At 43.4% G+C, this 16858-nt stretch overlaps 1 protein-coding gene across 1 annotated transcript in view; it reads right to left on the minus strand.

The window, feature by feature from the left end:
* The window catches only part of BAZ2A (bromodomain adjacent to zinc finger domain 2A), a 3667728-nt gene that overhangs the window by 3009585 nt on the left and 641285 nt on the right, over positions 1-16858 (minus strand). The window lies entirely within an intron of this gene.

The raw sequence follows: 16858 nt of genomic DNA on the forward strand, positions 1-16858 counted from the left end.
AATGTCCAGATAAGTGTTGAGGATAGATAAATCCAAAATTGGTCTCCACGTGTTCCCCTTCTTTGGTACTAGGAACAGGCGAGAATAAAATCCTAGGCCCACTTCTGGCAGAGGGACCGTTGTATGGCCCCTATTTGGAGCAGCAGAGAAATTTGTTTGTGAGCCTCTATTCTTTGCTGAGGAGGAACGTCCGGCATGCCTTTGAAAGGAGGCAAGGTATGGAAATAAAACCTGTAACCTTGGTGTATGATATCCAATACCCATTTGTCTTGGGTAATCAAACTCCAATTTTCCCTGAAGAGTGCCAACCTTCCTCCCAAAGGTGCTGCCAGGCAAGAAGGATCTGGCAGCTGAAAAGGTAGGTCATTGGGCCTGTTTACGAAAGGACTGGCCCCTGCCTTCACCTGAAGATTGTGCAGGAGAACTCCCTGTTATAGGTCTGAAGGAGCTCTGAGCTCTGCCCCTACCACGTCTAGATCTACCCCTAGACTGTGAATCATAAGAAGGATACGTCCACCCCTTAGCAGGCCAATTCCTACTAAACTTCGGAGGCTGGACTTGCAAAAAATCTTTAACAGTCTGCATAGACTTAGCCTTGTCTTCCATTTTCTTCAAGACTGACTCCACAGGTGAACCAACCAACAAATCAGACTGTAAAGGAGCATCCACAATCCTTGTCTTAACATGTTCAGATAAAGTCTGATCCCTCAGCCAGGCGTGCCTGCGAAGAACTGACCCAGTGGCAGCCACCCTAGACGAGGCCTGTATAGCATCAAAACCACATTGTAAAGAATGCTTACCCACCTGTTCAGAGACATGTACCAAATCTTGTAATTCTTTACACTCAATGCCTTCCGCCAGAGCATCTACCTTAGACTTCAGTTGAGAAAGAAGATAGTTTTGATATTTCAACATGTGAAACTGGCAATTCAAAGCCCTCATAGCTAAGGTGGAAGAAGTATAGACTTTCTTTCCCCATCTATCCAAAGCTCTGGCCTCTTTATCTGGAGGAACCGGATTTTTACAACAGAGGCCTTGACACCCTTAGGTCCCTGACTAACAGTTTCTGGGTCCGCCCTAGGACTCTTATAAAGATATTTATGAGCCTCAGGCACCCTATAATACCTATCCAGTTTAACAGGAGCAGGAGGCAAAGAATCAGGATTAAGTGAAGCCTCCGCAAACACATCTTCCACAACATCCAGAACAGGAGGTATAGCCAAAGGCCTATGCTGGGGTAAAAGCAAAATTCCCTAAGCCTTTTCCTGGAATCAGAGAAGTCCTGACCTTCCCACTTAAAATGTTCCCTCATGGAATGAAGAGTCTCTGAAAAGAAAAATCCTCTGGAGGAGAAGCAGAAGGAGTGGAATCATCTGCATCAGAATCAGAATAAGGAGAGTACTCCTGCAAGTCTTCAGTCAAGACTCTGAAGCATCTGAAGCCTGCTCAAAACTCCCAACTCTGGTTCCACCCTAGGCCTCTTATCTGGGGGGGGCAAAGAACCTCTAATCAAAGTAATTAAATCCTCTGCCATTTTAAGCATGTGCTTCTTGGGCACAGATCCTGAAGAACCAGGAGAGACCCCAACAGAAGCTAAACCTGGCCTGCCCCTGGGAGAAGCCTTAGAAACAGAAGGAGAGGGCCTAACCACCCTAGGAAGGGAGGGGAGTACAGTAACCTGAGAAGCCCCTTCAGCCTGACCTGCCTCCTGAGAGGCCACATCCTGCAATAACAAAGTCTCCCCCTGGGACTCCTGAGAAGCCTCCGGCGGAACCACCGTTCCACTGACGCCTCTAAAGAACCGGGCGTCCGCACGGACGACTCTTCTTGCCTGGGCTTAGCTGCCTTGTCTTTGCGCTTCTTCGAAGAAGCGGACGTCGGAGCATCCGACGGCATCTTATAATTGCACCGCTTCCCAAAGACCAACCTGGCACAATCTAACCTTCGCTTAATAGTGCGCTTATTGAACCTAGCACAAAAGCGACACCCAACAACGTCGTGCTCAGGCCCCAAACAAGGAATACACAAAGTATGATAATCTCTATGCGGTATCTGTTTCCCACAAGAAATACAGTTATTCACTTTTTCTGACATCCGGTAAACCACTGAGGCAAGAAAAAACTAAAATATTCCCCAACAGGGTACTTAGCCAACTTTGACTCCGTCTGAAACTCCGAATTCGAAAAATTTCAGAACACCGAACGGCACTTGCAATGCTGCTTCTGCATCGGACCATGTGGCAAAAAAGACTGAGGATATGACGTCGGTCATGCGCATTTGTATCCTGACGTCCTGATGTCAGTCTTAAGCGCCTTGACCGACGTCAGCCTAATACTTTGATATTCGGGCCGACCGAGGACAGCGGACTACCCAAGTGTAAGGACTGCAGCAATGTGAGATGAAGAACATCAATAATTTTACAATCTTCAAAATAATAGAAAACATATGAAAGTTTAAATAACTATACCAAATTAAACAATGTGAAAATATTGGTTAAGAAGAGATGCAATGTATATGACAGTGATTTCACATTTAGAGACATTTTAGCCAGTTTATACAGAAATTAGAGTTAAGTTAGAATAATGCAAACACGACATGCAATATGAAGTGAAAGAAAAAAGCAGAGCTATGGCATATTTAGAGAGAGTGTCAGGGGACAGAAATTGACTAAAGAAAGGATGCAAGTGAAAAAGGGAGAGTAAGGCACTGTAAAGTATGAATACGTGCCTGTTCATAATTAGGGATATAGTTTATCCCTGATTTGAGCAAGAACAGAGATGAATTTTAACTAGGAAGTATTTCAGAATGGTTTTAAAGGACTGGAGGGAGGGTACTGACCTGATGGATACGGGTAAGGAGTTCCAGGCTTTAGCAACATGGTATGAGTACAGACCATGCCCAGAAGACTGGATGGGTTTGTAGACAGAGAAGAGTTTTGGTCACTGGAAAGAATTAGCCGATTGGGAACATAGTTTTGTAGAATGGTATTTGATGTTGGACCAGCAGATGGACACTAGATAATTTTACAGGTGGTAGAAAGCTATGTATATGTTAGTTGATGGCATAGTTCTAACCAATTTAGGCTTTTTAGTGCTATAAAGAGATGGGTTCTGAAAGGGGTAATTGCTGCAAATTTAGTCACTTTATTATAGCACTGTTCAGGTTTTGATTCTTGTGATGTCTGGAGGTTAGTAAGAATGGGAACACCATAAAGTAGTGAGGTGAGAAGGTAAGTAGCGGCAAGCATAGTTTTAGGTGCATTGTGGAGAAATTGTTTTGTCTCTATAAAGCATCCCTAGTTTTTAGTGATTTTTTTATGCAATTTTGTACATGCAGGTCAAATTTAAGATAATCACCCCTAATAATTTGCTATGAGAAGTGAACTCAGTGGTTGTATTATTAAGAGAGATGACTTTAAATGCTGTTTGTTTCATGAGAGGAACTTGGGGGAAAACTTAAGTCTTTTTTTTATTTTTTAGGTTGAAAATGAGTTGAGTTACAAAGCCATTTTTCAGTGCTTGTTAAAGCTTCCTGGGTTATTTTTTGAGATGTGCCAAACTCTGCATATTCTATTAGGGAGGCCTGTTGTATGCATGTGTGGAGGGTGTTAGAATGTTAAAGAGGAGGGGGCTGAGGATAGAGCCTTGTGGTACACGAGAGGTGACTGGGAGGTATGGAAAGAGGGTGGAGTGCCATTTAACAGACTGATACCTATTGGTCAGGTAGCTTTTGAACCACAGAAGGGTGGGCCGAGATAGACCTAGTGAGGAGATTTGAACTGGGAGTTTGCTGTGACAATCCATACTGAAGGCTTTAACAAGTCTAGAAATAAGAAGGAGACTAGTCTGCCATTACCTCTAGCTTTACTGACAAGATCTATAAAGGTTAGAAGTGCAGTGTTAGTACTACGGGAGGGACAGAAACCATGTGGTGTTGGGACAGGAGTTGTTCCTGCTGGAAATAGTTTGGCAATTGTTTTGAATACATTCTTTCAAGTATTTTAGGCAAGAGGATATGACTGACATAGGTTTAAAGTTAGTAATGAATGTTGAATTTCTTCTTTTGTGTAGACAGATAATGTGCATTTTTTTCCAGAAGGAACATGAGATTCCTGGATTGACCTATTTATAAGGATTGAGACAGGATAGGCAATGCTCTCTGCTGGTATTTTAAGGTAGCAATGGGGGGGGGGGGAGTTGCATGGGAACCAGAAGTCAGATGAGATTAAGAGTGGTTTTATATAGGATGTGGATAGAAGTTTGAAGGAGAAAGTAAAGTGATGACATGTGGCTGTTGGGCAGGGTTGGAAATGGATGTTGGTGAAGTCTTTGTTATGGATTCTATAGTATCGAAGAAATAACAGTTGAATTCTGTTGCTGTTTTGAGTGGTGAGTTACTGAGAGAGGGGTAAATGTTGAATTTTTAACCAGGATGCACGATTTCTTTAATGGCTGACATGATTTTTTTTACGGTTGTACTTACTATTGTTCAAAAGGTTGTCACAGAATAAGCTTTTTGTCTTAACTTGTTTGTATTTTAATATGATTGTGGAGCATCTGAAGTTTTCGAGATATTGCGGTGTGTGACGATGTGAGGTATTGCCAGCTATGCCATGAGAAGTAGGGCAGTAGATGTGTAACATATGCCAGCACAGCTACTTGTAATTTTGTAAACAATTATATGTTATTTGTATATCAAACTGATTTGTCCAGATGCTTGTGTTTAAAAATGTATTTGTAAAGTTGTGTTACAAATGTATCAACAATGTGCCCTGCTGGACAGAAAAAGAAATATACATGCATTATTGTAACTGTTTTAACAGAGGATACTGGAAGAGAAGAGGTTAATCTCAAATTTTACAAATTGTAAGAAATTAAATTACTGGGCCTAGGCCATAAAGATGTTATCCCACAATTATGAATGAAGCCAGAGACACAGTGTCTGTAAGAAGTATGGTTTATTAGCTCCCGTAGGAAAAGTGGAAGTGTTTTATGACTTCCAAGAGCTGCAGCAAATCTTCACAAGGGCGTGTGTGTGTGTGTGTGTGTGTGTGTGTGTGTGTGTGTGTGTATTTATTGACACACAGTCGCTAAATCCTGGAGGTTTGTAGCAATGGGGGGGGGGGGTTGCATGGGAACCAGAAGTCAGATGACTAGATGTATATGATGTCATTCTGTAATCCAGGACAAAAATAATGTTTTAATACTAGCTGGGCCTGAAGTCTCATAGCAGTCTCTTTCTGGAGTCTAACATCAAAGGATCGCTCCCTACTTCATCTTGCCTTGTTGTAGTAACTGACCAGGGAATAGTTACTCTTGAGATCACTCAAGAAAATATAGTGAGATTAGTTAGGTATTGTTTTTCTGTAACTGTGTGAACCTGTCCACCTGTGTTATTTTTAATATTTGCTGTGACAAACTCTGCTCTTTATTGTAAATGGATATTTAATATTTTCATATTCTTTTATTATTTATTATTAAATATATTGAAACTTTTCATTGCGGCTGGTCCTTTAGAGAATATTAAAATTTAAGAGTACTCGTATCCATTTGGTGACTCTGTGGCCTCTCCTGAAAGCCTTACTGTATTGGTCAAACTACTATTCATAGTAATATTAATTTTACTCAGTATAATTGAGTACCCTTGTGAGAGTCTTAGAGTAACAGACTTGGGAGTGTCTGGTGGCAGTAACTACCTTATAGTCTGGGCAGAAGGGGGCATAGCTAGTAAACCTGTGCCAGCCTTTCCTAGGTGTGTGTGTGTGTGTGTGTGTGTGTGTGTGCGTGCGCATGCGTGTGAGCTACTTGTAGTAGGGATACTAAGCACTGGTTTCACAGAGAGGGTGCAGGAAGACTTGGCTTGGACACTTGGCTGAGGATTTATCTCTACAGCTGTGCCAGTGGGGAGCCTTACTGGGGACATGGGGAGAGACAGAGAGAGAAGCCCATACCTGGGCTGAGTTGGTTTCCTGTGTGCTCTTAAGGGAAATTGTGCATGTTGCAGAGAACTGTACCTGGAAATACTGGATGTATCCATTTTCGTTCACGTGAATGTCCCTTTCCAGTGTCATTGGTGAGAAATTGAGGCTCTTTGATTATAGGCCCAGAGTGGGGACATCACATGGTGTTCTATACTTTTGCCATTCTTTCCACGCTTTTTCTCTATCCTGCATTAGGCTCTGTTCTTTTTGGATAGCCAAATTGCATTATTTCTTTTTAGTCTCTTCCTTCTAGGAGGTGCAAGGCTATTTAGGATATTTAGTAAAACTCTATTAAATTAATTTACAGCATTTTCTACGGGGAGTATTTTTAGGATGTTCCAGTTAATAGGTGATAGGGTAGTAATGAATAATTCTGGGTTAAAGCTGAACAGGTTCTGTCTTGTTTCATAAACATGCTGTTTAAGCGGAATTTAAATATTTATGGAAGATTTAATTATACCAAGGTTAAAAGATGAGGCTCAGCAAACAATTAATTGCTAAGATAGGAAGATATCACATAAAAATGGCGATGAATAATCAAACAGGGAAGGCTCAAAGGAACAGATGGTATTCCTCTGGAAGTCTACAAGTTAAGAGGCAAGAAAGTAATAAACATCTGTAAACATCTCAAAGGTTTTGTTTAACAGCATTTTAAATGAAATGAAGCATCAGCATCTTGGAAAAAAGCTCTGGTTGCTGTATCACCCAAAGAGTGTAAATACCCTTCAGATCAAGCTTCACAAGAGTGTAAAGACCCTTCAGGTCAAGCTTCACATAGACTCATTTCAATTTAAAATCATAATTATAAAGTGTTTATGTCTATATTAGGTAAGGGAATGACAAAGGTGCTGCCAATATTAATAGATGTGGATCAATGTGGTTTTGTGGACGGGAAGTGAACAACTGACAACATTAATAGAACAACGACAATCCAGAAGGAAAAAATACTGCTATTGTTCATGGGTCATTACTCAGAGAAAGCATTCAATAGAGTCAGCTGGGATCTTATGAGCATGGTAATGAAATCATCTAAATTCCCTGATAGAATAATAGGGTTAATTAGGAACATATATGAAGGGTCTGAGGCAAGAATTAACAAGGGACAGTTGCTCTCCGACCATTTGTTTCTGACTAGAGGAACAAGTCAAGGGTGTCCTCTTTCACCTTTGTTGCCTGCTTTACATTTAGAGCCAATGGCAAAGAAAATAAAGAACTTACAAATTCAAGGATATAGCTAGCATGACAATCAAGACAAGTTACCTCTTTATTTGCAAAGTATATGATTTTGCACTTAATAAATACAGTAAAGGACATTTTGGTAGTGTGGAATATTTCAAGACAGTTTCAAGTCTTTTCGGGATATAAAATTAATAAAGGTAAAAAAGGATACTACATGAACTGGTTCAGCAATACTCATAATTATGGGGACATGATAACATGAGGTATTTAAGTGTATAGGTTAAAAAGGTCCTGTCATGGCAGCTAACAGCATGTCTGAAGAAACCTAAAAGATAATACAAAAACTGAAAGCGTTTGACTATGGCTCTGGATAGTAAAATACAAATAGTGAAAATGTTTTTAGCCTCTTTAGCTTTATATACAGGTCAGGCATATTTTTTATGAACCAGAGAAGAAGTTGTAGATAATTAATAAAAAGTTAAAGGAATTTATTTAGGAGGGGAAAAGGGCAAGAGCTAAACTGAATTAGCTGATCTCTCCCACAGAGCAAGGTGGTTTAGGATTACCTGATTTGAATGGATACTTTAGAGTTACGCAGTTAAGACGTCTATTCATAATACAAGAAGGTTATTAAATCAGAGTGGAAAGGGATGATCATGAAACAGCGGGGAAGTGCAATAAATAAGGAGAAAGTAGGATGTTTGGAACAAACCTTTAAGGAAAATAACAATCATATATAATATTGGATTCATTAAGCTGCAAAAAAAGAAGTTATGTACTTACCATAACATTCCATGTGAGTTGTTTATCTCGCCTTTATTCTCACTGATAGGTTCGGAACCGATCCTCATCTCTGACACGGCCGATAGCAAAGCTCAAGGTTTGCCAGTAGCTCGAGACCAAGCCCTTTATCCCACAATCCACTGCTGGAATTACCTCAGATCTTGTACCCTTTTATTTATTTCTACAAGGAAGCACTTCCCAAAGGGGAAGAATTAGTACTGAATAACCAGGATGGTACGAGCCTCTAAGTCAACTGTCAGCCAGGAGGGGGAAGGAGAGAGGGATGTGAGAATAAAGGCGAGATAAACAACTCACATGGAACCTTATGGTAAGTACAGAACTTCTTTATGTGAAGTTGTTAAATCTCGCCGTTTATTCTCACTGATGGACAGTATCCCTAGCACCCTCAGTCTTGGGTGGCTCATGGAAGTACGTTTTTCAGTACCGTGGAACCAAAGGAAGACCTGTCCCTGGAAGCCTTATCTACTTTGTCATGTGTGATAAAGGTATGAGGCTTACACCAAGTAGCTGCAGCACAAATATTGTCAAGGGGCAATTTAGCTTGAAAGGCAGAAGACGTAGAAACGGCTCTGGTAGAATGAGCTTTAGGTTTGTGTGTCAATGGCATGCTAGCATTCGCATAAAGGCCTTTATAGACATGGCTGCAGGAGGCCTAGCAGCACCACGTGCTGGGGTAGAAACATCCAAAGGGATGGTGTCCGATAATTCTTGTGAAACCACAGTAGCAGGTAAAACTTCAGAGGCTGATTCAACTAGGGTAGAAGGGGCCTCGGTAGTAGTCATGGATTCGGCTGAAGATTGAACCGTTTGCTCGGTTTCGGCCGAAACCGAGACACTCGCGGTTTGCTTAACCGTGGTTTCGGCCGAAACCGCGGACCGCGAGTGTCGGTCCTTTTCTTTGCGTTTCTTAACAATTTGAGAAGTCGGAGGATCCGACGGCATTATGTACGCAAAATCTGAGCCAAAAAACTGTTCAGCAAACTCCGACCGACGTCTAAGCGTCCGTCTGTTGAAAGAAGCACAGGCTAAACAAGCTGCTACGTCGTGGTCTGGGCCTAAACAAGGTAAGCAGTAAGAGTGGAAATCTTTATGAGGTATTTGTTTCCCACAAGTTAAACAGTTATTCACTTTTTCTGACATCGGCTGAGGCAAGAAAGAGTCCCCAACGGGGTACCTAGCTTTTTAGAAGTCTTCGAAGTAGTATTCGGTAGTAGTAATCTCTGGATCTGACCGACCGGCACTTGCAAACGGCTTCTGCTTCGGGCGCCACGCGGCAAGAAAGACTGAGGAAAATGGCGTCGGCTGATGCCTTTATACCCGAAGAACTGCAGCTATGACGTCGGGTGAAGTGCGACACCAGCCGAGGCCAGACCCAGACTTTGGAATCCGGCCGACCGAAGGGCTGCCTGACGACAGGACAACCCATTTGTAAGGACTGCAGATGCATCCTTGAAGGACATCGGCTCTGGTAGAATGAGCTTTAGGTTTGTGTGTCAATGGCATGCTAGCATTCGCATAAACAAAGGATATACAATCCGATAACCATTTAGATAAAGTTGTTTTAGCCACTGGATTACCTTTTCTGGCTTCCGAAAAGGATACAAAAAGTTGATCTGATTTTCTAATATCCTTAGTTCTGTCAAGATAAAATCTAAGCTGTCTGTGTACATCAAGTTTGTGCAGCATGTATTCCAATTTGTTAGAGTGGTTGGGAAAAAAGACTGGCAGCTCAATGACCTGATTGATATTGGATTCAGAACAGACTTTAGGCAAAAAAGAAGGGGTTTGTTCTGAGAGATACTCTATCAGCATGGAAAATCATGTAAGGAGGCCTAAGATAATGCTTGAAGTTCTGACACACTGCGGGCAGAAGTAATGGCTACCAGAAATATAGTCTTCCAGGACAAATATTTGAGATCACAAGAAGATGCTGGTTCGAAAGGGGGGAGAACAATATGAGACAGCATAAAATTCAAATTCCAGGGAGAATAAGGAATTTTGACAGGAGGTCTCATGTGAAAGGCACCTTTAAGAAAAGCCTTAGATAACTTATGGCTCATAACATTCAACCCATCGAATCCAAGGTGGAAATTTGATATGGCGGCTAACTGGACTCTAACTGTAGCAGCTGCTGCTGCTTCTTTAAAAATCTTTGTCAAAAATTCTAAAATGGACGATAGAGGAGCTTGGAAAGGGTCGATTTTCTGTATACTGGCCCAAATTGAGAACCTGTTCCACTTACTGCGGTACAGTTTCCTGGTGGATGGCTTGTGAGAAGACAAAATGATTTGTCTTGTATCATCTGAGAGCAAATGAAGCCTGGCAATTAAGGGAAGTGGATTAGCCAAGCAGTCAGTTTTAGGGACTGCACTGAAGGATGGAGGTCCCCTGACGGGTGTGTCAGAAGGTCTGGAATTGGGTCCAGGATCCATGGATCCTCCAGCAGATGATGGTGAAGGAAGGGGAACCAAATCTGTCAAGGCCAATAGGGAGCTATGAGGACAACTGTTCTTCCTAGCAACTTTGTTTTCTGCAAAACCTTGAGTATCAATGGAATAGGTGGGAATGCATATAGGAGACCCAGAGGCCAATCGTGCACGAGTGCGTTTCTCGGGAAATGTCCCAGAGGTTGGTATTAGGGCAAAGTAGCTTCTGCACTTGGTATTGATGTGACTGGCAAAGAGGTCACAGCAAGGCTGGCCCCATTTGCGGAAAATCAGATCCGCAACTCGTTGGTTGAGAGATCAATCGTGAGGCAACAGTATTGCCCTGCTTAGCTTGTCCGCTATCACACTGGATTTCCCCGGGATGTGCGTTGCTATCAGAAAACGGTGGGACAACACAGCCCATTGCCATACCCTGAGTGCTTCTCGACAAAGGGTGTAAGACTTGGTTCCGCCTTGTTTGTTCAAGTACCAGACCAATGACATGTTGTCCATCTGAATTGCAATTCTCCCTAGAGGAAGAGAGTCCTGAAAGTACTGCAACGCCAGAAGTACCACTCTCAACTCCAGAACATTGATATGCAGATGTGACTCTTGATCCATCCATGTGCCTTGGGCAGTCTTTCCCTGAAAATGCCCCCCCCCCCCCCTCAGGGAAGCATCCATGGTCACAGTGGCTACTGTGGAACGAGAACAAAGGGCCTTCCGATTGTAACATGAAGAGATATCAACCACCACTGAAGGTCTCTCTTGCAAGAATCTGCGATGAGAATCATGTAGTGCCTCGGTAGCTTTTGGTAGGACCACTGAGCGAAGAGGAGCCATTGAAGGATTCGCATATGCATCCTTGCGAGTGGTACAGCCAGGATTGCTGCCACCATCAACCCTAGTACCTTCAAGACCTCTGCTTTAGCTTTGTTCTTTGACACCAGTGAGATGACGTGTTGGCTAAGAACTGAGACTCAACCACCACTGAAGGTCTCTCTTGCAAGAATCTGCGATGAGAATCATGTAGTGCCTCGGTAGCTTTTGGTAGGACCACTGAGCGAAGAGGAGCCATTGAAGGATTCGCATATGCATCCTTGCGAGTGGTACAGCCAGGATTGCTGCCACCATCAACCCTAGTACCTTCAAGACCTCTGCTTTAGCTTTGTTCTTTGACACCAGTGAGATGACGTGTTGGCTAAGAACTGAGACTCTTTCGATTGGAAGACGTAGAGTGGTGGTTGAGGTAATCTAACTCTGCTCCTATAAAAACGGTATGCTGCGATGGCAATAAGACAGACTTTTCAAAGTTGATTGTAATGCCTAACTGATGGCACAGTGTCAGAGTATATTGTGTTGCTTGAGTCAATTGATGCCTGGTGGTAGCAGTGAAGAGCCAATCGTCTAGGTATGGAAACACCTGGAATCCTAGACGCCTCAGGTGAGCCGTGACCACTGCCATGCATTTGGTGAACACCCTGGGGGCTGTAGTGAAACCAAAGGGAAGGGCTCGAAACTGGTAATGATTGGCTCCCAGCCAGAAATGCAGGTGACCCCTGGAGCGTCTGTTCATCTTTATGTGGTAGTACGCGTCCTTGAGATCTATGGAGCACATACAATCGCCTTTCCCTAGGAAGGGAAGAATGGACTGAAGCGTGACCATTCGGAACTTCTCTTTCTTTACAAATTGGTTGAGTCTGCTGAGGTCCAAGATAGGTCTCCAGTCCCCTGTTTTCTTTGGTACCAAAAAGAATCTTGAGTAAGTTCCGAATCCAACTTGGTCTGCTGGGACTGGTTGGAGGACTCTTTTTCTAGCAATTTTTGGACCTCTACGATTGCTTGTTCCCTGAGATTGGGTGGAACATCTGGGATTCCTGCTTACATGAGTAGGTGGGGAAGAGAATGGTATGAAATATCCTCTGGAAATGATGCTTTGTACCCATGTATGTGATGTTATGTTTAGCCAGGCTTCTGAGTACAAAGACAAGTGACCCCCGACTGCCTCCAGAGCTGAACAGCTGGGCCCCCTTTCAGGAGCGCTGGTAGGTCTGACCAGAGGACTGGCCTCTATCAGTCTGATGCTGCAGACCCCCTCTGCCATGCGGGCGGCGTCTTCAGTTAGAACCCCCTCCTCTGCCTCTAGAGGGGGCTTCTCCATGTGTGTCCTGAAAGGCTCTCTGTGCTTTTTGGAACCATATTTTCCCTCCCCTAGGGCCTTTGGGGTAGGGCCGAGTAGGGGTAGAAAAATGGACTCCAACGGCAGATAGGGTCTTGCCTTCCTGCTCACACCTGGTTAAAGTTTCCTTTACTTTAGGCCCAAACAGTGATGAGCCATCAAATGGGGTGTTGATAAAGGAAGACTTAAAGGGTTCCACAAAGGAACAGAGACGCATCCGGGCTTGTCTCCACAGAACAATGCCTGAACTAGTGGCTCTACTCGAACCATCAGCTGCGTAAGATATGAGACGCATGGACGAGCTTACAACCGAGTTTAGGGTAGCGAGCTGTGTGTTGACTTTGTCGGCAACCCCTGCAGCTACCGTACCCTGGAGAGTATCTCCTAGCTCTTTCAGGAGATCTCTTTGCAGTCTTGTAAAATGAGTTAAATAGTTCAGTGATCGCAGAGAAAAAGTCACTGAACTAAACATGCGTTTCCCATATCTATCCATGATCCTAGAATCTCTGTTAGGAGGATGGATAGATGCAGATGTTTCAGACACTTCCTTGTTGGTGGCTGCAGCTACCACCATGGCATCAGCAGGCACTCCTTTGGTCAAAAAGGCTTTGTCCACCGGGGCAGAGATGAACTTATTCGGCTTCCGAGGGACAGGTTTCATGGTCTCCGGTGACTCCCACGCCTTATGAGAGATCAGCTCCATGAGCTCATCGTAAGGCGGAGACACCCAAAAAGTGGAAGGTTGAGACCCAAAAGCCTTCAAGAGCACTGACTCATCCTCAGTAGGGGTTTTGGACTGCCAATCGCCCCTCTGACTAAGGATCTCTAATATCTCTGCAAAGGAGATATCCTCAGAGGGGAATTGAGGGGACCCTTCTGACTCATCAAAGTCCATGTCGGATGTCAAAGACTCCTGTAGGGAATCTAAGTGCCTCCTCTTGCACAGTCTCTTCCTGGGTACCTCCTCAGTGGGGAGATCTGGGGAGGTCACAGAAGAGCAGGGGACGCCTTGTGGGGCCACTTGAGGCTCAGGGTCTCTACGCTTAGGGGGACCGGTAAATGTAGAAGTAGACACAGGAGCTTGAGGGGAGAAGGAAGCCCGAACTGGTGCCGATGATGTCTTAGGAGACAGGACTCTTCTCATGGCATCGAAAGCACCATGGCTCTGAAGAGATGGGGTAGATGGATCCGGAGGGACCGTCCGATCCTCCCGCACCAAAACCATGGGCTCTGAGCCCGAGCAGCACCGACAAATCAGTCCGACTATCCTCCCCGGACCCAACAGGAGAGTGTCGGCTCCTAGCGTCCTCAGTCGGCACCGAGGATGTCCAAGTAGATGGAACCGATAACACCGGTGCAGGTCTCGGTTCCAAAGGTTTGACAAGCATTGGTTTGGGCTCCTTCGGCTCAGAGTCCAGTACGGCACAGAGGAGGAGTAGTCAAATCCGGTTCCATGGTCTTCAGCTCCGAAGAAGTGGTCGGGGCCGACAATTTAGCAAGTCCTGGTGCCCTTAGAAGCTTCTGCACTAGCCGATCCATGTCCATATCAGAGAGGCTGACCGAAGACTTCGAGGAATGCACCGAAGATGCTGACTGGAGCAGAGGAGATGAGGGAACCTCAGAGACCGGCTCCAAGACTGGGAGCTGGCTCCGAACCAAAGGGACACTCGGTTCCAAGGACTGTGGAACCGATGACCCTGTAACCCTCTGATCTCTTTGCCTTCTTGGATTGTTTAGAATCAGAAGATTTAGAAGTAGTGCTGGCACCTTCCTGGCTACCCAATGCCTCAGAAAAAGTATGCTGCAGCAACCCCCTGTCTAAGAGTTTTCTCCTTCTCTCTAAGAGAACCCTAGCTGAAAAAGAGTGGCAAATACTGCAGGAGTCTTGGAGGTATTTAGCCCCCAGACAGTAAACACATTGGACATATCCGTCTGTGAGAGACATTTTCTATCCACAATCTGGACATTTCTTAAACCCCGATTTGGGGTGAGAATTTTCTCTCTCATCCGACATTTTATAAAAGACACACCACTAAATTAACCTGTCAAGGTTAAATACAGGGCTAATCCCACACTAAACAATATAGTAAGAACAAGTAAAAAAAATGTTAAACTAAATAGGGCTAAGAAAGGGCCCAACACTAAGAAAAACAAGCCAGCACAAGGCACTATCACTACAATCTAACCTACTTTAAACTATTATTATTTTTTTACAAAAAACACACACACACACACACACACACACACACACACACACACACTAAATATGAATAATCTCTCAAAAAGAGAAGAAAACATTTTTTTTTAAAACTTGCGATTTATCAAAATGGTCCAAGCTAACTGGATCACCAAGATCTCTCTTGCCGCGACAAACTAGATCTGGGGTAATTCCAGCAGTACATTGTGGGATAAGGGGCTTGGTCTCAAGCTACTGGCAAACCTTGAGCTTTGCTATCGGCTCCGAACCCATCAGTGAGAATAAATGGCGAGATTTAACAACTTCACATTGTATTCTAAGATTTAAGCCAACGAGGGAATGGAGAAAGGAATTTCTGCCTACAGGGATGACTGGAAGTAAGAGTATAGAAAATAAGCAAGAGGAGGCTGGAATTTAACAGAGAAAACTGGCAAAGGAACTACAGTATTGGGTGGAAATAATGAAAAAGAAAGGTAATGACAGTGGGACAAGGCAGGTTAGAAGATGCCTTTCCTACCAGGAACTGATATCAGAGTAAAGGCAAAAAGAAACGGATAAAGGGTGCTAACTGAAAACTATCTCTGATAGTATTCTAGAACAGAAGCTGTTGGAGGGATAATTAGTACAGCATGTATGATAACTGTAAGAACCAAATAGATTGGTTACAGTTACCATGCATGCTGTGCTAATTATCCCTCTTTTAACAACAGCTTCTGTTCTAGAATACTATCAGAGATGGTTTTTCATTATACACTCCAAGAAATTACATTTGTTGGAGTGAATAATTACTATTAAAAGGAAAGAAAATATAACCGGTAATATATAATTCATGAAAAGGAAAAATGTTAATATGGTTTGCTGTTTTTTATTGCTGTATGCGTGCCCATGTCTTAAGTGATAATTTAATAAAGGTGTTTAAAACAAAAACATCACGCACTCTCTCTCTCTCTCTCTCTCTCTGATGCCTTCTAATATATATTAAAAATCTTCTGACTCAGGCCAACAAACCTGTATGCTCTAAATATATTCTGCACTTTATATCTCCTAAAGCAGAAGCCCAAGAGACTCCAAATTGTCTTTGCTGTATGGGACCATTACTGTACTAGCAAAAGTAACTACAAATCTGTACACTATTCTGTAATATTCTATTCATTACACTATGAAATTTTGGAAATAAATACTATACACCACATACCTCTTTTTTAATTTCTCCAAATCTTTTGGGTTTCTAATACCATGACAGGAATATCAGCCAAAAGTGATCTTTGCAGCACCCGCAATGTGCCCAGTAATGACTCCTTCTGCAATTCATACGAAGTTACATGTATTGGTTTTCATTTTGTCTTTTTGGCTTTTCCCAGGTAGGGGTCGCCAGAGCGGAACTCCGGTCCGCTAATGACTGGCAGTATATATTTATGGTGCCGAGTTGCCAGCCCGACGCCCAACCTTCAGCGAAGGCACGCCCATTCACGCATGTCTTTCGGAGGCCACTCGACTGCGGGGAGGACATGCAGACTCCACACAGAAGGCACTCCAGCCGAGAATCGAACAGGAGAACCTCTTGCTGTGAGGCAATAATGCAACTGCTGTACCACCGCGGCTTGGAGTTACATGTATTGGTAGCGTATTTAAATAGGACTGTAGACTCTTTTTTTATACGACCCATTGCTCCTACTACTAGAAGAACTATCTGGGTATCTTTCTGCCACATTGCTCTCATTTCTGCCTGCAAATCCTGATATTTTATGACTTTGTCTCCCTCTGTACGCAGGACACTGTAGTCACTGGGTGTGGCGATTTCAATGATCAAAGCTACGTTTGCCCCACATACCTCCCATATGGCTCAGGTTGTGGCTAAAAATGTCGCTTAGCGCCACAGTTCTCCACTTCGTCAATAAATAATACTGTACCATTCAACACTTGCTGAAGGTACAGAAAAACAGAGTACTCTGCATCATCTTAAAAAGTATGTTTGGGGGAGGGGTGAACATACCTAGCAGCCATCCACAACTTACTGTCTATAGAACAGAACTTATTATGGCAGCTTCAAAGCACAATACACGATGTACAAACTGGAAACATTCTGGGCCCAT

This window comes from Protopterus annectens, chromosome 9.part0, assembly GCF_019279795.1.
Source record: "Protopterus annectens isolate FY-2018-M chromosome 9.part0, PAN1.0, whole genome shotgun sequence".
In the NCBI taxonomy this organism is placed as follows: domain Eukaryota; kingdom Metazoa; phylum Chordata; order Ceratodontiformes; family Protopteridae; genus Protopterus; species Protopterus annectens.